At 41.2% G+C, this 24,327-nt stretch overlaps 4 long non-coding RNA genes across 4 annotated transcripts; 3 read left to right on the top strand and 1 right to left on the bottom strand.

Moving 5' to 3' along the window:
* The first annotated feature begins 81 nt into the window (after positions 1-81).
* LOC148100722 (uncharacterized) lies at positions 82-9,323 on the top strand. The gene is made up of 3 exons (XR_015719754.1): positions 82-204; positions 8,427-8,516; positions 8,613-9,323. It is a non-coding gene; the product is annotated as an uncharacterized LOC148100722 (long non-coding RNA).
* A 965-nt stretch (positions 9,324-10,288) lies between these two features.
* LOC148100721 (uncharacterized) lies at positions 10,289-11,088 on the top strand. The gene is made up of 2 exons (XR_015719753.1): positions 10,289-10,416; positions 10,859-11,088. It is a non-coding gene; the product is annotated as an uncharacterized LOC148100721 (long non-coding RNA).
* Positions 11,089-11,658: 570 nt separating this feature from the next.
* On the top strand, positions 11,659-15,653 carry LOC148100720 (uncharacterized). Its single transcript, XR_015719752.1, has 3 exons — positions 11,659-11,860; positions 11,974-12,309; positions 15,456-15,653. It is a non-coding gene; the product is annotated as an uncharacterized LOC148100720 (long non-coding RNA).
* A 3,698-nt stretch (positions 15,654-19,351) lies between these two features.
* On the bottom strand, positions 19,352-23,200 carry LOC148100719 (uncharacterized). The gene is made up of 4 exons (XR_015719751.1): positions 23,045-23,200; positions 20,704-20,787; positions 20,581-20,606; positions 19,352-19,573 (listed from the first exon to the last, which is right to left on the bottom strand). It is a non-coding gene; the product is annotated as an uncharacterized LOC148100719 (long non-coding RNA).
* Between the last annotated feature and the right edge of the window lie 1,127 nt (positions 23,201-24,327).

The following is a 24,327-nucleotide window of genomic DNA, read 5'->3' as shown; positions in this document are numbered from 1 at the left end:
TCAGGACTCGTTAAAGGCCTGTAAATTCTCTCTGCTGGGAAGAATTTACTTTTCGGTGAGTGTGTTTGAGGACACACCTCCTCCCTCTCTCTGGCTGTCTCTCGCTCTCTCTCTTTCTCTCAGAAAGTTTGTGTCTCTCGTCCAGAATGAACGTGTTGCTCTCCATCTCTCTCTGGCTCGCTCTGGTAGTGCCGTCCTGCCGTGGTAAGTGACCCGCGACCTTTGACCTAAACTAGTTCCAGTGTCTGTGTTGTAAATATCTTCAGTTTAACCTCTTAAGCCCCAAGCCTAACTGATCTCCTGCCTTTTGCCCCCGTATCAGGGAGGTTTTAAGAAAGCAGAGCACAGATAAACAAGCTAAAATGTAATATTCATGCAGGGAGTCGGCCCCAGCTGCTGACAGGTGTGTTGCTTTATTTCAGGTACAGGTTATCATGCTGTAAAAAGCCTCCTGCAGCTCTTACATGTCCTTACCTGTCACTCTGTGCATTTGTGATGGTGTCAAAGATTAAAGATCAGCTCTTGGGTCAAAATAATCACATCAGCCTTTAGTTATTCATTTGTTCCTTAATCAACTAAAGTGGGCGGATCTTTGAAAAGGAAAATCAGGTCTTTTCAAAGATCCGCCCACTTTAGTTGATTTGGTACAATCTTCAGATTAAGAGTAAAATTGTGTCTCTGCCACCATGTTGTGGGTTAATTTCCAGGAAATGCAGTGATGACAGCTTTATGGCTGTACATAACCCTAACCACACCCCTCCGATATGACATCACCTCTCCTTACACTTTATTATCATCATTTTGTTGAAGAATTAAACATTAAAGTTAAAAAATTACATTTGAATTAAAAGTAACTTTATTTATGTAACTTTGTCTTATTATTAAAAATATACGGAGCCCCACAAGGGACATGGGAGAAAAAAAAATTAAGACGGACTTTTGCGAGATCTCGCAAAACTAACTCGGGATCTCGCAAAAGTTTTGCCTCCCGTTAGCTTCGAGCTAACGGGAGACCTACTACAGCCGGGAGGAACACCGCTTTCCCGGCACATCGTGCCTCGACCTCCCGGTCGGCTTCGAGCCAGCGTCCGAAGAATGCGGCTAAAACTTTTGCGAGATCTCGCAGAACTTTTGCGAGATCCCGAGTTTGTTTTGTGAGATTCCGAGTTAGTTTTGTGAGATCCCGAGTTAGTTTTGCGAGATCCCGAGTTAGTTTTGCGAGATCCTGCAAAAGTTTTGCGAGATCCCGAGTTTGTTTTGCGAGATCCTGCAAAAGTTTTGCGAGATCCCGAGTTTGTTTTGCGAGATCCCGAGTTTGTTTTGTGAGATCCCGAGTTTGTTTTGTGAGATCTCGCAAAAGTCCGTCTTAATTTTTTTTCTCCCATGTCCTCCGTGGGGCTCCGTAAAAATAAAATGATATGAATGTTGAAAAGGTGTTTAAGAAGAGGGTGGGTGAGTTCGGGGCTATGTAGTGTGATGAAGCTCTTATCAGACCTGTTTGCTTTCATGGTCGCGTCTTCGCCTGAGGAGTGACGGTTGCTGAGTGTGTGGTCCCTCAAGCGTGTTGGGACTTTTACTGTGTTGCTCCTCGGGTTGATAGTCAGCACGTAACTCATGTTTTTCAATAGGAAGTGTATTTCACGTCTGCAGCAAACATTTTGTCCAAGGCGCCACATGTTGCCATGGCAAAGAAGCCATGAAAGAAGCGCTTTCTGATTGGTGGTGTCATCAGTAGAGCGTGTTAGGACCTTTTCTTCCACTACACTCATTTTGACAGTAGTTAGTCTGTTGTCAGATTATAAACAGACATGAGAAATCCACTTCATGGAACAAATCTTTATTTTCTCATGAAGTGGATTTTCAAACAAACAAACAAATAAATAAATCTCAGCATAATTTTGTCTTCTTGTCATAAGTTAGATGTCTCCTGAGGGTCGTTATTAGCTGCATCATTAAACAGACCGATCATTCCTCTAAAAGTCTCCAGTGGTTAGACGGTGAGGCCCAGAGAGCTGAAACTGCTGTAATTCTTCTTTTTGTTCTCTAAATAAGCGTCTGGTCCTTTGGCCTGGCTCCTGTGTATAAACTCAAAAAGCTCCACACTTAAACACACACGACGTGACAGCAGTCATAGAGCTAAAATTAGCCTTTCCTTTATTTTCCTTTCCAAATTATATTTCATGAATTCCAATCGGACGCATGGCTCAGCCCTCAATCCAGATGATTCTCTTCCACTTGCATTGTCTCAGCTTCAGGGACTGACCTTGGGCCCAGAACCAGCAGCTCTAACAGTAATGACCCAGAGGAAAAATTATATTAAATGTAGAAACAGTAAAGGCACAGTGCCAGCAGACTACATCCTGCCTCCTAGCAAAGAATTTTTAGTTTCCCCCGGGGAACCAAAGCCCATCTCAGGCCAGACGAGATCTGCAGTCTGTCCAGCGAGTTCTGATTCTATACTGAAATCTTCTGTGAGAAAATATTCAGGGCAAAAAGCACCCAGGAGGCTTCCTGATCTCAAATGACTGCTTGGGACTCAAAGAAGCTGCTTCTCCACGGCAGTAATTTGAGAAGGTGGAATATCAGCTTTGATGCACGTGGTGTGACTGTCAGTGGGTACTGCTGTTGACTGATATATGACTTAACTTAAACAGACTGAACTGTCCCAATGATTAGCTGGAAAGTGGTACACAAGCATGTTCTCTCATGTTAGCCACTCATGTGTGACTTCATTGTTTCAGACCCTCCCAAAGCTCATGAGGGTTCGTGCACACACTGATCTGTAAATGGAAAGTTGAACTCTATCTCTGCGCCAATCCGCCGCTCCGTCTCATACAGTACGCGGCTTTCTGTCAGTTGTGAAAACATCCATAGATATTTGAACTGCCCGTCTCCCAAACCTGTACGGAGAAATCTTCTGTATGTGCACTAAGCAAAATCTTTTAAAATATGCTTTCAATCTTTGTTTTAAATTAATTTCTTAGCACATTTTTTGATCTCTTAGATCAGCGGTCTCCAACCTTTCAAAATAAGACACACAACTACAACACGGGAAAAGACCCAGGGAAACCGAGCTGACAATAAAAACCTTTCTCTCGTGGCCCGGTACCAAACGACCCAGTTGAATAATATTAAGAAGAAGCTGAACATTAAATTCAAGTATAGATATTTGAACACAGAGACACATAAATAGACATACAATCAATCAAACAACATTTATTCCAACATCCCACATTCTGCTTTTAAATCAGAGAGAGGGACAGTACTACTGTACAATATAAAGCGCCCTGAGGCGACTTTTGTTGTGATTTGGCGCTATATAAATAAAACTGAATTGAACTGAAGTTAGGAGACCCTGGTTATACGACTGAAGGGGCCATCTGCAGTGACAGAAGCAGGCGCCTGTCAGTAACTGTATGTGTTTCACCGCAAACCAGTGAAGGGATGCAAGAATAAGATAAATATGTGAGCACTGGCTAGTTTTAGTTAGCAGTCGGGCTGCTGGATTCTGCACCAATTAGAGATCAGCTGTGGAGGATGAGTCACAGGAACACTGACAGTAAGTTCCAGGTTTGATTTTTGCAATTTTTCTGAGGTGAAGGCAAAAAGACTGGATGAGTTTGAGATGTAAGATGCAAAATTCAGATGTAATTCTTCCTTTTTGTTCTTTAAATAAGCGTCTGTTACCAAAGATGATAACGGGCTTCTTAGCAGGTCTCCAAATGTTGATTCTGTTCATCTGGACGTCGCGATTTCAGTGGGAGAACCATCTGTCACTCATTCAAGTGACGTCCAGATGAACAGAATCAAATTTTGGAGATTTCCTTACCTGGATAATTGAGAACGTTGTTACTGCCGAGGAGGGCGATGTACCGACGGACTTTGTTAGAGAAGCTATCAAGGTCAAACACACTGGAACTGAGTTGGAGGACATTTGAATACATAAGTACAGTATCTACATCAGTGAGGCAGGAGAGGCCGTCGAGTATCATCGGCATAGCAGTGTTTATTGATGTTAGTCAATGGCGTGACTGGTAATTTGTTTTCTAACACTCCACTGTGGAGTTTGTAGCATTGGTTCACATTATAGACAACAGTCATGATGAGTGCCGCTATGCTTTGGTGGGCGTGGGCGATCGTGGCTCAAGAGTTGGGAGTTCGCCTTGTAATCGGAAGGTTCGAGCCCCGGCTAGGACAGTCTCGGTCTTGTGTCCTTGGGCAAGACACTTCAGCCGTTGCCTACTGGTGGTGGTCAGAGGGCCCGGTGGCGCCAGTGTCCGGCAGCCTTGCCTCTGTCAGTGCGCCCCAGGGTGGCTACATTGTGGCTGTGGCTACATTGTGGCTACATTTTAGCCATTGTAGCTGTGGGCGTCGGTACATAGCCACAGCTACAATGGCTACAATGTAGCCACAGCCACAATGTAGCCACAATGTAGCCACAGCTACAATGGCTACAATGTAGCCACAATGTAGCCATTGTAGCTACATTGTGGCTGTGGCTACATTGTGGCTACATTTTAGCCATTGTAGCTGTGGGCGTCGGTACATAGCCACAGCTACAATGGCTACAATGTAGCCACAATGTAGCCACAATGTAGCCATCACCAGTGTGTGAATGTGTGGATGACTGGATGTGTAAAGCGCTTTGGGGTCCTTAGGGACTAGTAAGGCGCTATATAAATACAGGCCATTTACCATCTATAATCAGCACACTGCCACAGCAACACAGGCCTTTCTGGATCAGGAGCATACACTCACACACTCCAATGGTCAGTATTTAAACCTGATATATCTCCTATTAAACATGCCTGAGACTCACTGGGTTGATGCGATATGAGATTCAGCCACAGCCCATTACCATCACACACCTGTAGGCTGCACTCATCCAGAAATGGAGAGCGAAAGCAAACCATGCTCTCCACATGCAGGAGGGTGACTGCCTGCAGTACATCTGGAGGAGGCCATACCTTGTTTTAAACATGTTATATCTCCACATATAAGTATCTGACTAGTATACTGTGTCTAAGACAAACAAGTAAAAGAAAAAAATTAGCTAAAAGTTAAAACTAATGAATGGATCCAGGATATGATTAACTTAGCTTAGTCTTGAGGGTAAAGATGGAAAAAGCTTTATCTGGGTTTCATCTGAACCTTTTCGATGTCTCCATTAGTTTAGTGTTTTCAGATAATGAAGGGAGTTAGTCGGAGTACATCCAGCTGTAAGCGAGCTGCAGGTTGATTCATTTTTGCCCTCCAGTGAATTTTTTCAAGCTGAATTGTGAAACTTTGTCTCCTGGATGAGATCAGACAGAAAGTCTCGGCTTTCACAGTCTGTCAACGATACCATCGAAACACAAAGATCAAAATGTGTGTAACATGAGTCTTCATGTCCAGTAATACGAACAGATGAGACATTTCATTATCACGAACCAGCAAGCTGTCACAACCAGTAACTTTAGTTGCTTATGACATAAAAAAAGAGCTGAGATCAAAATGATCAAAGCATCAAATAGCACAGAAACAGTTACCAACACGTTTGCTTTGTTACAACATTTCATGGTGGTAATTCTGTAATCTCCCGCACAGCCTGCAGGGCACCGATGGGTCACACAAACTCCAAACCCCCCCAGTGTGTCTGAGAAGATCAGGTCCAGACTCTCCACCCGTTGCACCAACACTCTGCCACCTCAGCGTGTAGCTAACGCTAAGCCTTCATGTTTTTGTGACTCTAAGCAAGATTTGGTGAATAAACTAAAAGTGAGTCAAATAGACTGATGAGGAGCTGCACACTAGAAGTAATGCACGGACCAGTTTTATCATTTTGACTTTAAAACATGTGGACGTGCAGATCTGCACTTCCACAACTGTGTTAAACACGCGCAGTTAGCAAGAGTTTCCCAACCTGCTGGGACCTGCGAGCTGGTGAGGACGGAGATGGGAGATATATCACCTGCTGACAGATTCAACAATCTGCAAAAATTGTGGATGCAAGTAGACAAGAATCAGTCAATTTGAAGTCCTGCTTCAAGTTTTTCAAGTTTTAGCCCCCCCCATCCCCAAATACGTGACCTTTTTACAGAAATAATTAAAACATTTAAGTATTTAAAGGCCAACCCTCTCAGGATTCCTACAAGAACATTAACGGAGTGAGCTTTGACTTCATTAAGCTGACCATAAATGCTCTTTTGAGTTCCTGAGTTCACTCTGCGGGTCCCGACACGTCTCAGTCCGTATTGTAACGGCCGTGGAGGAGGAGCGTTTGAGTCCTCATTCTTATCTAAACATGCAAGTTCACCGAGGGAGGCGAGTCTCTGAGCCAAACTGTCAGAATGAGACGAAGCGCTCGTTCATCCAGCGTGCTGCGGCACATTTTCACAGCCTGATGACGAAATGTTTTGAACACTTTCACTCTCAGAGTCTCTGCTGTTGCACTCATGGTGTCAACTGGATTCATTAATTGTCCTACAATAAAAGTGTTTTTCTGTTTTTTCCTGGATAACATTTTACACCAACTGTTGTTGATATTCAAAATATTACCATGAAAACTAGAAAGCAGGTTTTTTTTCTCAGATTTATTCATTCCATAACTTTATAAACTATTTATTCTTGCAGTTTGTCATTTCAGTATCTGTCCCTCCTTTGCTCTTTAACTGGAACCATTTTATTCTCCAGCTTTCCTCCTGAATGTGTCAATCTTTGGTAAAACCAGTTTACTGGAGGGAAACATCGTCCAAACCTAAATAACAAGATGACGGTTCTTCCTAATACATCCTAGAATTTTATATCTATTATAAAATATTATAAAAATAAATTCTGGACAAAATTGTCCTTCTTAGTTTAGAGACTAAATATAAATGGAAATGTCTGTAATTCCCATAAGGTTAAAGAAAAAGGCTAAATTGTAGTTCTTAATGTTTCGGTCTTGTATTGTGAACACAGAGAAGTGAACATGAAGGGAATATAATATTTGCTCTGTTGATGATCGTTTCTTTCATGATCAGGTCTTTAAAAATGTGCGTAACAGACGGTTAAACCAGAAGTGGCCGATTGTTCTGGTAAACGAGGTCTAAAAATACAACCACAGGAAGGTGATCACATTACCGCCAAGTCCCCCGAGTCTAACCCCGAGTGTGTAATCGGAGTGCAATCTCAGCTGCAAATCATTAACTCTCAAGTGATTTTTAGTCACCGTCTCATTGGTACATGAGCAGGACTGTCGGTAGTCACATCCACCTAAATGTAGATATTAGTTAACAAAACAAAGAGAGAAAATGAGAGAGGGGTTTTTGGTAAACCTCAGTTTTTTTCTTTTATACAGGAGTTTTGAAGTCCACGATATCAGTCACTTAGATTTTCTTTTCATAATAAAATGAGGATGTGTGTCTGCAGCAGAGAAAAGCTTCATCACATCCAACACGCGATTACTCAGCATCTCCAGCCTGAACCGCTGACACAAAGCAGGATAAATCCATGCTTCCTGCCACGCAGACGCAGAAGAGAAGAAACTAAGTATAACAAAAAGCGAGCAGTTTATTAGTCAAAACAAGGCAGGGCGGGCAGGGGCATAACCAAGCATGAAAACTGGAACATGAAACTAAACAAGTACATGCAAACTTTAGCGTGAAATAAGAGACTGAGGACTTAAATACACAGGAGAGAATGAGGGAAGTGGAAACACAGCTGGCACCAATGAACATGACACCACACGGAAGCAAAACTAAAGACACTGAACAAGAGACAAACAACAAGAGACTTTCAAAATAAAACAGGAAGCATGGCGAGACGAGCCCGTTCTCACTCCCGAGGCGTAACATGCCGACGTTTTGTCACGTCCCGGGGCGTTCCTGAGGAACGCAAAAGGAGACCTTCGGCGTTCTTATGGTACGCGGCGGGTTATGGCCGAAATCCAGTGCAATGACGCTCCCGCGGTAATAAACGTTCCAGCCCTGTATTCCAGCCCTAAACCTAACCTTATCCCTAGCCCCTAACCATAACCTTTTTCCCGAGGTTAACCATGACTTTAATGATGTTAAATAGCGTGTTTCTAAGCGATTTGAAGAAAAAGAGCGAACATGTGTAGATTGAGTCCATACGGTTCTCATATTTCCTCATTTTTCCAAGGTCGTCATTTAGGAATGTGGTGGGTAGCCGAAAATGTAATATGTTGACGATTTGTCACCTAGCGTAAAATGTTACGCTTTGGGAGTGAGAACGTGTTGGGCGAGACATGAATTGGGACTCGTGTCATTGTCTGAAATACTGAGACCAGCCTGTCTGACACTTCAGCAGCTCATCCGGACCAGGCGTTTTATGCTAACATTTCACTTATTTGATGCTACGTTTTATACACTGAAAAAAAAAAAAAACTCTTTCCCTTAAATCCATCTTTCAACACGTTGTTGTTTCTTCTTCATTTCCCTCCACAGGAAATTCTCAAGATGATAACTACACGCCAACAACAACGCCTGACTACGATGACGACTATGACTACAACGCCACCTTTGACTACTACTACGGTAACAGCGCAGGAGCCACACAGCATAGCGACTGTTAGCAACAGAAGTAGCACTTTGCGGTACTGACAGCACTATCTGTGCTTCCTGTGTTCTTAGTGACCATGGCTCAAAACACCACAAACAGCACAGAGGACAATGAAGTCTCCACTGCCACGACCATCACAAATGAGGTTTCCGAAAATAAAGTGTATAATCCCAGGAATACGATGAGAAATCACATTTTTATTTGTTCCTTCCTTGGTGTTTTGGGAAAAGACAGAATCATAGTATTTAATTTAAATCAATGTTCACAATGAAACATAACCTGAAACGTACAATCACTGTGAGTCTCAGGCTTCAGAAACACTCAGTTTCACACAGGTCTCGTTGTATGGTCATGTCAAGCACAGAAGCCACACTAAGAGTAGTTTAAATCTTTTGTTTATGAGAGGATGAACTGAGCTGCAAAAGAATAATAAGGATTATTGTGAACAGTGAATCTGACCAAGAATAAAAAGATGGAAATTAGAACAATATCTACTTTTTAAAGTATCTAAAACCTGCAGGACCCCGGCCCTCGAGGCCTGGAGTTGGACACCCCTGTTTTAAACAGCTGGTTCGATCTGTCCTCTCTGTCCAATGTTCACATTTTGGACAAAGAGGACAGATGGTTTGAAAGAGGAGTGAAAGAAGCATCTATGTCCACTGTGAGCGACCATCTTTGAACAGAGGCGGTGGTTTACGACACTAACTGTCTGCCATCTATAATCCAGTGTTGAGATCCTCCCCAGACGCCTTAACGCCCACTCACATCCTGGGCCATCTGACCTCAGGAAATCACATGATAAGGTGGGGCCAGGTTTCACAATGAGCTCACCTGAAACTCTGGCTGATTGTGACCCACACCCAGTTTCACACCTCGGCTCAGGCGATTAGAGGATCATCAGGGGGTCCTTTTGTCCCTCTGTGGGGGGAAACTCCCACTGGGTTTAAATCTGGGACTCTCCACCATTTGACCTTAGAACTGAAGAAGCTTCTCGGATGAAGGTGAAACATCTTCAAGCAACTTAAAGAAGTCCAGATGCTTTTCTTTCCAAGCTCCTTAGACTAGCTACCTGCAATTCTCTTCACGCTTCACCACGAGGGGTCAGCAATGAGTCTTTTTAAACACTGTTTTTATTTCTCTGTATAAACTGCAGACAAATGTTGCTCAGCTGGCTGTTGGTCGGAGGACAAGTTTAAAGTTTTAAAAGATTGTTTTTTACAGTTAATATTTTAAATACACACACTTTACAGTCGATACAGTCGTTGCAGAAAAGGCTGAATTCATTTCATTAAGTGCTTTTAAATCTAAACTAAGTCAAGTCAACAACATGCAACTGTTTCAATTAGATTGATTGTCATTTTAACTGAATTTTTAAATTTTTGTTTGATTTTTATTTTATTATTTTATTTTCCATTTATTTTTGCATGTGTGTTGTTGCTGCCTGTGTTTAATTGAGTAATTTCTATAACTGTGAGACACTTGCTGCTGCCTGTCTTGGCCAGATCTCCCTTGAAAAAGAGGTTTTTAATCTCATTGGGATCTTCCTGGTTAAATAAAAGTAAAAAAAAAAAAAAGTAAGTAAGTAAAATTTATTTATATAGCGCTTTTCACAAATCACAAAGTGCTTCACAATACAGAGAATGAACATTTAAAAGAATGAAAATACAAAAAATAACAAAAGAATAAATATTTTAAAAATGTGTCTGTGTCACAAACTTCAAATATAAATGTGTGACCTCTGTGTGACCTCTGTGACCTCTGTGTGACCTCTCTCAGGTCTCGAGGACTGGTCAGCCGATTCTGGTCCTCTCACTAGGATTGGCCGTCCTTCATCTTTGGAACTGATTGTTGGAGGAAAGAACCACCTGCCACCAGGTGAGAACAGAGACTCATCACGATGATGGCAGAACACTTAATATTTCATCTTTTTAATGTATTACTCAATATTATTTTCTTATATTAATTATGTTTTCTTGTTTAATTTATTATTGGTTCGGTATTCATCTAGGAGTTTGATGGTTTTGATACCAAAACAAACTTCCTGTAAAACTGCTGTGAGCAGTCTTTCCTTTCAGCATCGTGCATCTCCCTCTGCCCTTTTAAAGAACCTTTAGTGGTTTGAACATGTGGATGCATGGTAATAAAACGAGCCAGAAGTTACAACAATCCTCTAAAGTTACATGAAATTGTCGTAGCATGTAAGAAACCTGTGGGCCACCTGGGCCCCGGCCCTGTGGGCTGCACGCGTGACTCCACAGGTTGAATGGTTTTTCTCTTTAAGGTCAAACATAATGAACATGTTTTGTTTTCATTCCAGACCGCTGAGGGCTCACAGGACCAGACAGCGGGACGCTTCCTGATGGTCATTAGTGTCATCGATGACCTCACTAATGATCGATCATCAACTACCTGCCCGCAGCACTTCCTGTTTGTTTATATGGATTCTTGCAGCAGGTTTTGTTTTGTTTGTTTTTATCTGAGCATCTCTGCAGTTTTGTATTATTTGGATGTTTAAGTTCTGCTTGTGTAATAAAATATTTTTATTTGTTTTTGTCTGAGGTTAGTGATCAAACAGAAGAGGCAGTGTAAAATTACTAAGAGACAAAAATCAGAACGTGAAGGTTTAGAAGATGTTAGAGAGACAGTGGCACCAACACAAAGACGAAGCAGGATGGATAAAGAAGAAGGAAACCAGCCCAGTGAAGGAACAATGGGCTGGGGGGTCAGTTCCCTAATCATAATTATGCAAATTCTCATGACCATTGATCAAAGACCACTGATCAATAGCCATGAGTACCATTGACCTCCCAGTCCATTGTTCCTTCAGTGGGCTGGTTTCAGTCATTATGCAAATGTGTTTATAAGATTGAAACCTGCAGCTGAGACTGAAGACGTCACCTGATGATGACGAAATGTTTCTCCCACAAAACGCTACGTCCAGATGAACCGAATCAACTTTTGGAGATTTACTTACCTGGATGATTGAGATGCATCAAGACGAATCACATTGTGGTCTGTGAGGTGCAGCAGTGCCCCCTTTTGGCTGTAAACGGGAACTACAGTCCACTCAGAGAAGCTTTGCCATGATGAGAGTCGAATAGCTGCTTCATCTGTAGCGCAAAGGTTTGCACTTTTATTTCTCTGCACAGCAGAACATCCAGTGATGCTCCAATCAGCTTCTTCAGGGAATATTGCAGACGTTAAGTTGAGAGGAGCTCACAAACTCAACATCTGTCCAACATGAGAACAGGTTCAACTGGAACACTGCCTACAACACACATCCACACCTGTATTCATGCAGTTGGTTTGGGGTTTTTTGGTAAATATGCAGATGTTTTATTGATATTCAGAAATGCTCATTTAAATATTTTTGGGTCCAAAATCTTTTTCTTTGTAAATGTTCAGCACTGCCTGTTTTCCACATTTAAACAGAATTCCTGTCACGGCGAGTGAGAAGAGCCGTGTGGAAAAGGTAAAGGAGGATCCAAACGCAGGCAGGTGTGAAGGTGATTTATTGAACACGAAGTATAGATAGGCAAACGGCAAAACGGAGAACTAAACTACTGAGCATGAACAAGAACACCAACCTGGACATAAAGGAAAGAAGACGATGGTACATGACGATGACGGCAGGGAACACACGAATGAAACGTGGTCACACACAGACGGACCAGCAACTACAATGACAGAGGACGCGACTTAAATACACACAGAGAAACACAAGGAGATTACACACAGCTGGGAGTAATCAACAAGACGAGACAAGAGGTAAAACTGAACACAATCACATGAGACGCAGACCTTCACAATAAAACAGGAAACGAGAGATCACTACACGAGGACGCAGACAGGACAGAAAACTAAACCTGCGAACAAAAACCCTGAACCAGAATCACAGTAATATATTTTTTCACAAATAATCAAAACACCAGACAACCCCAAAACACTCCAACATGCAGAATAAACCAAAACATAAGGAACTCAAGATACTGGGTTGAAACTGACCCAGAACCAATTCCAGGTGTGACCTTCCTCTATGGAGCAAGTTTAATGTGTTTATTTTTATGTTATTGAAGTAAATGAAGCCGCGTCTGTAACAGTGAAACAGGCTGTCACTGACTCTGCTCTTCGTGTAAGCCATGTGTCACACACAACATTAGGACTGTTTTTCTAATTATTGTCATGATTAAGAAATAAACATAAAAAGAGCTGAATTTGTAACAGTTCAGTGATTTTTAATTTACATCAGAAAAAATAATACTGTGACTCAGATAAAATAATTATTGTGGGTGATTTTAACATCCATGTTGATGCTAAAAATGACAGCCTCAACATGGCATTTAATCTGTTGTTAGACTCAATTGGTTTCTCTCAAAATGTAAAAGAACCCACCCACCACTTTAATCACACTCTAGATCTTGTTTTAACATATGGCATAGAAACTGAACATTTAACAGTGTTTCCTGAAAACCCTCTCCTGTCTGATCATTTCTTGATAACATTTACATTTACAATAATTGATTACGCAGCAGTGGAGAGTGGACTTTATCAAAGTAGATGTCTTTCTGAAAGCGCTGTAACTAAGTTTAAGAATATAATCCAGCCACTGTTATCATCGTCAATGCCCTGTACCAACACAGAGCAGAGCAGCTATCTGAACGCTACCCCAACAGAGGTCGATTATCTTGTTAATAATTTCACCTCCTCACTACGTACGACTCTGGATACTGTAGCTCCGGTGAAAACTAAGGTCTCTAATCAGAAGTACCTGACCCCGTGGTATAATTCTCAAACACGTACCCTAAAGCAGATGACTCGTAATCTGGAGAGGAAATGGCGTGTCACAAATTTAGAGGATCATCATTTAGCCTGGAGAAATAGTTTGTTGCTTTATAAGAAAGCCCTCCGCAAAGCCAGAACAGCTTACTACTCATCACTGATTGAAGAAAATAAGAACAACCCCAGGTTTCTCTTCAGCACTGTAGCCAGGCTGACAAAAAGTCAGAGCTCTGTTGAGCCAACCATCCCTTTAACGTTAACTAGTGATGACTTCATGAACTTCTTCACAAATAAAATTTTTATCATTAGAGAAAAAATTACCAATAATCATCCCACAGATGTAATATTATCTACAGCTACTCTTAGTTCCATTGATGTTAAGTTAGACTCTTTTTCTCCAATCGATCTTTCTGAGTTAACTTCAATAATTACTTCCTCCAAACCATCAACGTGTCTTTTAGACCCCATTCCTACAAAACTGCTCAAAGAAGTCCTGCCATTGATTAATTCTTCGATCTTATATATGATCAATCTATCTCTAATAATCGGCTATGTACCACAGGCCTTCAAGGTGGCTGCAGTTAAACCTTTACTCAAAAAGCATCTCTAGACCCAGCAGTCTTAGCTAATTATAGGCCAATCTCCAACCTTCCTTTCATATCAAAAATCCTTGAAAGAGTAGTTGTCAAACAGCTAACAGATCATCTGCAGAGGAATGGTTTATTTGAAGAGTTTCAGTCAGGTTTCAGAGTTCATCACAGCACAGAAACAGCTTTAGTGAAGGTTACAAATGATCTTCTTATGGCCTCTGACAGTGGACTCATCTCTGTGCTTGTCCTTCTTGACCTTAGTGCAGCATTCGATACTGTTGACCATAATATCCTGTTAGAGCGATTAGAACATGCTGCAGGTATTACAGGTATTGCACTGCAGTGGTTTGTATCATATCTATCTAATAGACTCCAATTTGTGCATGTAAATGGAGAGTCCTCTTCACACACTGAGGTTAATTATGGAGTTCCACAGGGTTCAGTGCTAGGACCAATTCTGTTTACATTATACATGCTTCCCCTAGGCAGCATCATTAGAAGACATAGCATACATTTTCACTGCTATGCAGATGACACCCAGCTCTATCTGTCCATGAAGCCAGATAACACACACCAATTAGTTAAACTGCAGGAATGTCTTAAAGACATAAAGACTTGGATGGCCACTAACTTTCTGCTTCTTAACTCAGATAAAACTGAGGTCATTGTACTCGGCGCTGAAAAGCTTAGAAATATGGTATCTAACCAGATTCTTACTCTGGATGGCATTACCTTGGCCTCCAGTAACACTGTGAGGAACCTTGGAGTCATTTTTGACCAGGACATGTCCTTCAACGCACATATTAAACAAATATGTAAGACTGCGTTCTTCCATTTGCACAACATCTCTAAAATTAGAAATATCCTGTCTCAGAGTGATGCTGAAAAACTAGTTCATGCATTTATTACTTCCAGGCTGGACTACTGCAATTCATTATTATCAGGATGTCCAAAAAACTCACTGAAAAGCCTTCAGTTAATCCAAAATGCTGCAGCAAGAGTACTGACAGGGACTAGAAAGAGAGAGCATATTTCTCCTGTTTTGGCTTCCCTTCATTGGCTTCCTGTTAAATCCAGAATTGAATTCAAAATCCTGCCCCTCACATACAAGGTCTTAAATAATCAGGCCCCATCTTATCTTAATGACCTTGTAGTACCATATCACCCTATTAGAGCACTTCGCTCCCACTCTGCAGGCCTACTTGTTGTTCCTAGAGTATTTAAAAGTAGAATGGGAGGCAGAGCCTTCAGTTTTCAGGCCCCTCTTCTGTGGAACCAGCTTCCAGTTTGGATTCAGGAGACAGACACTATCTCTACTTTTAAGATTAGGCTTAAAACTTTCCTTTTTGCTAAAGCATATAGTTAGGGCTGGACCAGGTGACCCTGAATCCTCCCTTAGTTATGCTGCAATAGATGTAGGCTGCTGGGGGATTCCCATGATGCATTGAGTTTTTCCTTTCCAGTCACCTTTCTCACTCACTATGTATTAATAGACCTCTCTGTATTGAATCGTATCTGTTATTAATCTCTGTCTCTCTTCCACAGCATGTCTTTTATCCTGTCTTCCTTCTCTCACCCCAACCGGTCGCAGCAGATGGCCCCGCCCCTCCCTGAGCCTGGTTCTGCCGGAGGTTTCTTCCTGTTAAAAGGGAGTTTTTCCTTCCCACTGTCGCCAAAGTGCTTGCTCATAGGGGGTCATATGATTGTTGGGCTTTTCTCTGTATCTATGAAGCGCCTTGAGGCGACATTTGTTGTGATTTGGCGCTATATAAATAAAATTGAATTGAAAATTGAATTGAACTTAAACACACACACGCACACATAACAACAACAAATAAAACCAGGGTGGACAAACCAGCCCGTTCTCACTCCCGCGGCGTAGTATACCGACGTTTTGTCACGTCCCGCGGCGTTCATCAGGAACGCGAAAGGTGACCTTCCGCAAAAGCGTAAAATGTTGACGATTTGTCACCCAGCGTCAAATATTACGCTTAGGGAGCAGTGTTGGTCAAGTTACTTGAAAAAAGTAATCAATAACTAAGTACCGATTACCTCCCCAAAAAAATAATCCCATTACTTTACTGATTACTTATTCTGAAAAGTAATTAATTACTTGGTTACTTTTTAAAAACACGATTTACAACCTGAATAGGTGATAAAGTGATAGATTTTTCAGCCCAATTCTACTTTTTCTGCATAATCATCATACAAAATGTAATCAAATGAAAAAGTCTCTTTTTAAAACTTGTTTTATTAGTTTTAATCTTTTAACTTTATGCATCAAGCAAAAATTAAATTATCTGCAACATTCTCTGACTGGAAGAAATTTGTTTAACATTTAAACCTATTTTCTGCACATTCCAGCACATAAAATAAAATATTTTGTGTGTTTACACTCAGTCTTTCAAATAGATGCAAGTAAAACACAGCAGAAAATAAATAAAGTCAAAGACTAGCGGTCCTGTTGCTCTATTTTCACCTGTAAAGCAGGAGTGGGGTAGGCGGAGGGTTACCCTGGTGCAGGTGTGCAGCGGTCAGTGGAAGAATCCGCGAGTTTCTCTGTGAGTTTCCCATTACGTCGTAGCTACTCGGTGCTTGCTCGGAAGTTTTGGCGTTTTTTTGCTGTAAAAAGAAGTTTTCTTCCCACGCACAACGGACACTAATGTTTTTGTCACTTTTTATGGAATCAAACTCAAAGTAAGGTCAGTACTTCCACGCTTTAAACGCTGCACGCTCATACTCTCTCTGCACTCGATATATGATCCATTGTTGATCTGCACACAGCTGTTGTCACGAACGTCGCACTCGCTTACGTCACTGTCATGAGACATTCTCGCAAAAAAATCACGGTTTTAGTAACGCAGTAACGCAGCGTTCCTACGGGAAAGTAACGGTAATCTAATTACCTTTTTTGCAATAGTAATCCCTTACTTTACCCGTAACTTGAAAAAAGTAATCAGATTACAGTAACGCATTACAAGTAACGCGTTACTGCCCATCTCTGATGACGAGTCAAATGAATTGAGTGGCAGTGATACAGGCCTGGGACCAATGAAGCTTTCTGACCCTCAACGTAATCATCTGCACGGCTATAAAAGTGAATAGTGTGCAGATCGCTCGGCTCAGATCAGGCAGCATGTGGACGACGGTTGTGGTTCAGCAACGTAAAGTTTGAGCTTTTGTTCTCAGAACAACCTGATCAGAGAAAAGCAGCTCAGACTCTGAAGAGTATAAAGTCTGCGTTGGTTTAATGAGCGCTGTAAGAAGAAGTGTGCCGGGTCCTTCACTCAGACTCGAGTTTCAAACCAGCTTCCAGATGAGAAAATAATGAAAATAAAATAAATAATTACCTTGTAATGTAAAGCACTCTGAGGCGGCTGTTATTGCTGTGATTTGGAGCAACATGAATAAAACATAATTGAATCAAACGTCCACTTTCTTCTAAGTAAAGAAGTTTTCTTGGAAGCCGGCCGAGGGGCTGCACCCTCCTTCTCCTCCTGCTTATGCAGCGTTTCTAAAAAACAAAACAAAACCGGTAAACCTGCTGAGTGACATAATTTCTTTGGACAATTTACCAAAACTATTTGAACATGTCTGAGCTTGAACGATCCAGAGTCTCTGTGGTGCTGAGCGGCTGCAGGAGCTCTGCTGTGTTTGACTCACTTACTCTTAGACGCTCATAACTTTGTACAGAGCTTCTTGCTGCTGGAGTTCTGGCCTCTGGTTGCTCTTTGACACTTACCCTGTACTTATATTTGATTAAATAAAAGGTGAATATATTTTCTTGGTTAGAAATGTTTGATTTATGGCTCAACTTTAATAGAAAATTGTATTTTCTTTATAAAATAAAACAAATATTTCAGTAACGAGTGTCCATGAAGCAGATTTGTACAACAATAAAACATGGTTACAAATTAGCTTCATAAAGTAACCGTAAAAAACAACAACATTTGATGGCTGGAGGAAGTTCAGTTTTCAGAAAATATCACCTGTGAAGAGCAAAGATGATTTCTAACACGAGGCTGGACAGACTAACAGCTGCTCTATCCTTTTTCCTGCAGAGCCGTTAAACTTGCAATGTTTTTGTTCCTTTCAGCTCTGACGACCAACACGGACACAGCACAGCGCAGACAACAACTTTCATTTCTGCTTCGTTTGTCACTGCAGGAAAAGAAGGCTGGCTGTGGTTTTACAGCCTTTTAAATAACGCTTTAATTTTACTGCTAAGTCTAACATCTGAAGTAGGGATGCACCGATACCAATTTTTACAAACCGATACGATACCGATACTTGGATCTGAGTATTTGCCGATACAGAGTACAAAAACCGATACTTCTACCACACACACACACAAATACAATGAATTGGAAGACAGGTTTTATTTTATTCTCTGCCGATAATAAATAATATCTTAATAAAAATGACCACAAAAAAATTTCAAGTGAAAAATAAGCACTTCTGTTAAATTATTGCAGAGTCTCCACATTGTAATTTTACAAAATATCACTGAACTATTGGCACTGTCCCGAGCTTTCAGAATAATAAATAAACACTTCTGTTTGGAATAAAATAAATACAAATTAGGTTTGAGAATAAAATAAACTTTTAAATTATTGCAGAGTGTCCATATTGTAAACAAACAAACAAAATAACGAAAGTATTTGGCATTGACGAATACTTTCGTTCTGCCCGTGGATCATCAGTCCACTGTGCCGTTAAACCGAGGACTGACATCGCGCACACACTGCTTGTCTTTACCTCTTCAGAAAGTTTTGGCACCATTATCTCCCTGATGTGTGGATGGTTGGGAATTTCATATCGCACCTCGAGTATGCTGAGAAGACGGTGCAATCCTATGTTTTCCACGACCGGCATTGGCCGGTCATCCAGAGCGATAAAATGAGTCGAGCCTCTGTTATTTTAACTGCCCGTGGATTTTCTCTTGACATTTTTCATCGCTTTTCCAAAACCTGAGTTAAAGTTGGCTGTTCCACACTGCTGACATTTTGTTTAGCCTAGCTACAGCAGCCTCCAGTTTCTCTTCTTTATCTGGAGCTGCAAGTCTCACTCGCCTAACCCTGTGCCTGTTTAGCGCGGGATGTCCCCCTAGTGGCCAATCTAAAAAACTACAACAGAAATGACAAGCCACCCTCTGATTAATGAAATAAGTTAGTATCGGTTCATGGTATCGGTTAACTTTTACGAGTATGAGTACACACACATTTTACAGTATCGGCCCCGATACCCGATACCAGTATCGGTATCGGTGCATCACTAATCTGAAGGATGTACAGCAGAAAGACACTAAATCAAGCTTTAATTCACCTGCTTGTATGCAAAATATTTTAAAAGAAGTTGAGAAGTAAGTGCTGATAATTATTAGGCACACTAACATAATTCAGGTCAGCTGATCGAAAACGCACAAACAATCACTTCACAAATCAAAACGTCAAAAGCTTTTATTTTCTCCACGTTTTATTACAGTTTTCATCACAGGTAGCAAGCTAATGTCGTTTTTTGTTGCATTTTCACACAGTGTTTCAATGATGGCCGTCTTATCATCACTTTGATCTCTGTCGTTGCTCCGCCCACAGTCAGTTCCAGATTTGATGGACAACCAATCCCAGCAGAGGCAGCAGTTTCAGCTGACCAATCCCTGAAGCCTGAGAGAGGTCACACAGAGGTCAAATAGTTATTTGACTGATATGACACAAACACACATGCAGAAATGTTCTTCTGGCACAAATTTCACGCCATAAACTTTATTGTTTTTATACTCAGGAAACTTAAACTGGCCACTGGCAGCCATGCACGCCCAAACTCAAAGGTTAAAAATGCTGGAATTTTCTGATGACGCTTCTTTTGTGGGTGATGCTGCCAACAGTCATGGATTGTAATGTCATTAAAATTCTGTCATCAGATAAAAATAAGTCAGTGTCATCAACATAAGTGATGAGTTTGTTACAGATGGCGTGCTGGTACCACATCAGAATCCTTATTTCCTTCACAGCTTCCTTTATTCTTCACAGCACAGATTCAATGAAGCGAACATCACTCAGATATTTTCACCATATTGAGATGATAAAAGCTCAAAGGTGCTCCACATCATCGTTCTACAACAAGCTCACAGGCTTGTGTTTGAGTTCAGGTGTTTCTCACATACGTCACACAAAACCACAAACATGCAGACGGGAAGAAACTCAACAACTTTCATTTCTGTTTATCAAGCGTCTGCAGGAAAGTTAAAAAGCCACAAGTAAGTGACGGGCGTACACGCCAGCTTTACTCTTACTTTTGAAGTAATGTTGGAAAAATAAAAATCGACTAAACACTGATGGCTGATCTCTGGTTAGCTGTGCTTAGTTTTAGGATTGTTGAAGTCAAAGTTGAAGTAAACTGTCAGAAATTAAAACCTCCTGAATATAAAGTCGGATTTTTTTTTACTAATTATTTCCAATATTAACATTTGAAGTTTAAAAAATACAAATTTAAGCTCAAACATAAAAAAATCTGTGTTTTCTGATGTTAAACACACGTACAGTTTGGCTGTGTTTAATCTGATTGTTATTACATGACGTACAGTACGTGACAAAACAAGGAAAGGAAGCTTTAAGTTAAATATTGCAAATTTGTCCTTTACTAATACGTCTGAAAAAAAAAGACGACTCACCTTGTTAGGGAGGCCGAGCTCATTATCTAAAAAGACACAAGAAAGCACAGAAGCTGCTGTGAGTACAGCTCAGTAATACTTGTGTTACTAAACAAAGTGTCTGTGCAGGTGCTCTGACGTTACCGTAGTCACTGTAGTCATACTCAGTGCTATTCTCCGGGTAATCAAACGTTCTTGTTTTGGGAGAGCCCTCCTTCTCACTGTTGCCTGGTGATGAAAATTAAATAGAAACAATATAATGACCTGATGGAACGATGCTATAACCAAAGGCAAGGGAAGTTTATTTGTATAGCACAATTCAACAACAAGGTGATTCAAAGTGCTTTACAGATATATTAGAAACAAAACGGAAACAAAAAAAAACTAGCAAACTAACAAACAAACAAACAAACAAACAAACAAACAAACAAACAAACAAACAAAACTATATAAAATCAAAAATCAAAACAGATAAAATCAGTAGTTAAAATGTAAGTTTTGACATTTAAGCTTAAAAGTGTGGATTTGGTGCTTTATTCAAATGCAGCTGAGAACAGGTGAGTCTTCAACCTGGATTTAAATAAACTGAGTGTTTCAGCTGATCTGAGGCTTTCTGGGAGTTTGTTCCAGATATAAGGAGCATAAAAGCTGAATGCAGCTTCTCCGTGTCTGGTTCTGACTCTGGGAACTGATAAAAGACCGGATCCAGATGACCTGAGGGATCTGGAAGGTTCATACCAAAGCACAAACAAGCACAGAAGTTGCCTTCTGGGTGTAGATTTTGACAGTCATGTGCCTCTGAAAGTGTTCTTCGCTCGGTTAGATGTTGTGAAGGAGTTTTGTTAAACAAGGAAATCATTCTGTGGACGTTTGTCAAAGCTGGGAAGGCACTTAAAGAAAGCTCCAGGTGATCCAGGAGAGAAGGACAACTGCTGCCTGAGCAAAAACCCGTAGTGATGCCGTTTGTGTCCGGATTATTGGAACAGCTGAGACGCCTTTTTTCTAAACATCGCGTCTCCGTGGCTTTTAAACCCCAAAACACATGCAGAAAAATTGCAAACAGAGTAACATAGCTTACGCTGTTAAGTGCCGGGAGGATGTAACATCCTGGACAGGGAGGAACGCTGGCTTGTGGGCGGAGTCAAAGAGGCCATTTACGTGAAAAAGGAAAGACCATCTCTGAATGGAGGAGGGGGCCTAAGGGTACATCTGTCACCATCTTACATGCTGTGATTGCAGCCATTGACCAACTCTCTGTGAATGGGACTCATGGCCATTGATCAGTAGCTGTTGATCAATGATCAATGGTAACTGATCAGTGGTCACTGGTGATTGATCAGATTGATTAATTACTTTATAGGTCTGTCAGGATTGCTTTCTAATTACAGATAGATTTCAGCTGGTGTCATGTTTCACGTCTTTTTCCCCGTCTCATTTTTCATCATCACACATGACTTATGAACATCTAATGGTTTTATTTCTTTGCTTGTGTGGATCGGTTGTTACCAACATCTGGTGAGAATTTCATGTCAGTTGCACCATTTAGAGTTCAACACTTATTTTACCTGCTGCAACATATATTCATGCGTATTGTTATGTTGAAGTCTTATTTGAAAAATATTAAATTAATTTTTCACCTCAAAAGTTGACACATGTCAGTTTGGGGCAGAATTCCTCTTTGCAGAACCTCTCAAGTTCTAACAGGTTGGATGGCGAGCATTCCTGCAGGCCAACTTCAGATGCTAACTCATGTTTAAGCCTGGACTCTGAGCACCTCAAGGACATTCACAGACAGGCCTGTGAATACTTTCTGGATGCACTGCATGACTAGGCTGCATGATTTCACAGTGTTTGCATGTTATACCCACATAGCTACATCATAGCCACCTCATTTCCTGTTTTCTTCTTAATCCAAACCCACATTTCTGAGGCTTGACTACAAAGAAGAACACTTAGTTCCATGAATACACTCATACACACATTTTGCAGTGCAGCCTGCTATAATATGACTTTTTGTTCAGAAATGTTTTTTTATTTCATGACAAAAATTTAGTTTTAATGCAGATAGATTATGCTGTCATTAGATTTTTTTGTTTTTTTTTAACAAATTTTATCCTTAATGCCAACAACATGTCAAATAAAGTAGATCAGCACCTTGAAATGACCTGGTTCACTACGACATATTTTTAGAGAAAGACGTCAACAACCGTGAGCATCATGGAGCAAGTCGCTTATGCTTTCAGTTCAAGGGCAAGTCCACGAGCGGTTTATAAAGAGATGTTGTGGATTACAGTGTTGTTTAGCAATTTCAGTCTATAAGCCAAACGAAAAACTCACAATAACTCTTCAACCTGTAACTGAAAGACTGCAACACACTTCTTCTGAGAGCCGATAAAACCTTCATGAATCTCTCGATCAATATCAGACCTTTGAGTGCAAAAGCAGGTAATTAAAACAGATATGTGAAAGGTCATAGGTCACTCACCACAACAGGACAACATGATCAGAGCAAGCCAGAGAGAGACGGAGAGCAACACATTCATCCTGGACGAGAGACACAAACTGATTGAAAGAGAGAGAGAGCGGGGCGTCTTCAAATAGAAACTCTCCAAACAAGAGAGAACTTGCAGCTTTTAACAAGCCACAGCTTTGTGAGTCAGGCCCAACAGGTTTGTTTTTTTAGATGAGGCCACTGAACTTAAAGTAAAAAAGTTTAAGGGCCTGGAGGAGCGACGTGAAAGAAGCAAGTAATGAACTTTAGAAGTAAGTCCCAAAAAATTGATCCTGCTTATCTGGTTTTGACGTTTTCAGTGGGAGAAACATTTCGTCACTTATCCAGGTGACTTCTTCAGTCTCAGCTGACTGCAGAGTTTCCCCAATCTCAACAACAGCACATTTGCATAACGTAAGCAAGCAAGAAATTTATTTATATGGCACTTTCAGAACAACTCCCAGCTGAAAACAAAGTGGTGTACACTTGACATGCCCAAAAATGATACCTTTAATAAGTATACAAACATTGTCATAGAAAGTCTAAGGAGCTTGCAAAGAAAAGCATCTGGACTTCTTTAAGTTGCTTGAAGACGTTTCACCTCTCATCCGAGAAGCTTCTTCAGTTCTAAGGTCAAATGGTGGAGAGTCCCAGATCCCACATAAGCCGAGGTGTGAAACTGGGTGTGGGTCCCAATCAGCCAGGGTTTCAGGTGAGCTCATTGGGAAACCTGGCCCCACCCTATCATGCGAATTCCTGAGGTCAGATGGCCCAGGATGTGAGTGGGCGTTAAGGCGTCTGGGGAGGATCTCAACACTGGATTATAGATGGCAGAGAGTTGGTGTCGTAAACCACCGCCTCTGTTCAAAGATGGTCGCTCACAGTGGACATAGATGCTTCTTTCACTCCTCTTTCAAACCATCTGTCCTCTCTGTCCAAAATGTGAACGTTGGCATCCTCGAAAGAGTGACCTTTGACCTTTAGATGCAGATGGACTGCTGAGTCTTGTCCCGTGGAGGTGGCTCTTCTGTGTTGTGCCATGCGCTTGTGAAGTGGCTGTTTGGTCTCTCCGATGTAGAGGTCTGGACATTCCTCGCTGCTGTACAGCAAACACCACGTTGTTAAGTTTGTGTTTTGGAGTTTTGTCTTTCAGGTGAACCAGTTTGTGTCTGAGTGTGTTGCTGGGTCTGAAGTACACCGGGATGTTGTGCTTGGAGAAAACTCTGAGTTTTGCTGATACACCGGCTACATCAGGGATGACAATGCTGTTGCGTCTG

This window comes from Neolamprologus brichardi, chromosome 11 (genome assembly GCF_056152115.1).
Source record: "Neolamprologus brichardi isolate AB-2024 chromosome 11, ASM5615211v1, whole genome shotgun sequence".
Lineage (NCBI taxonomy): Eukaryota > Metazoa > Chordata > Actinopteri > Cichliformes > Cichlidae > Neolamprologus > Neolamprologus brichardi.
This window is presented reverse-complemented; position numbering and strand designations above follow the sequence as displayed.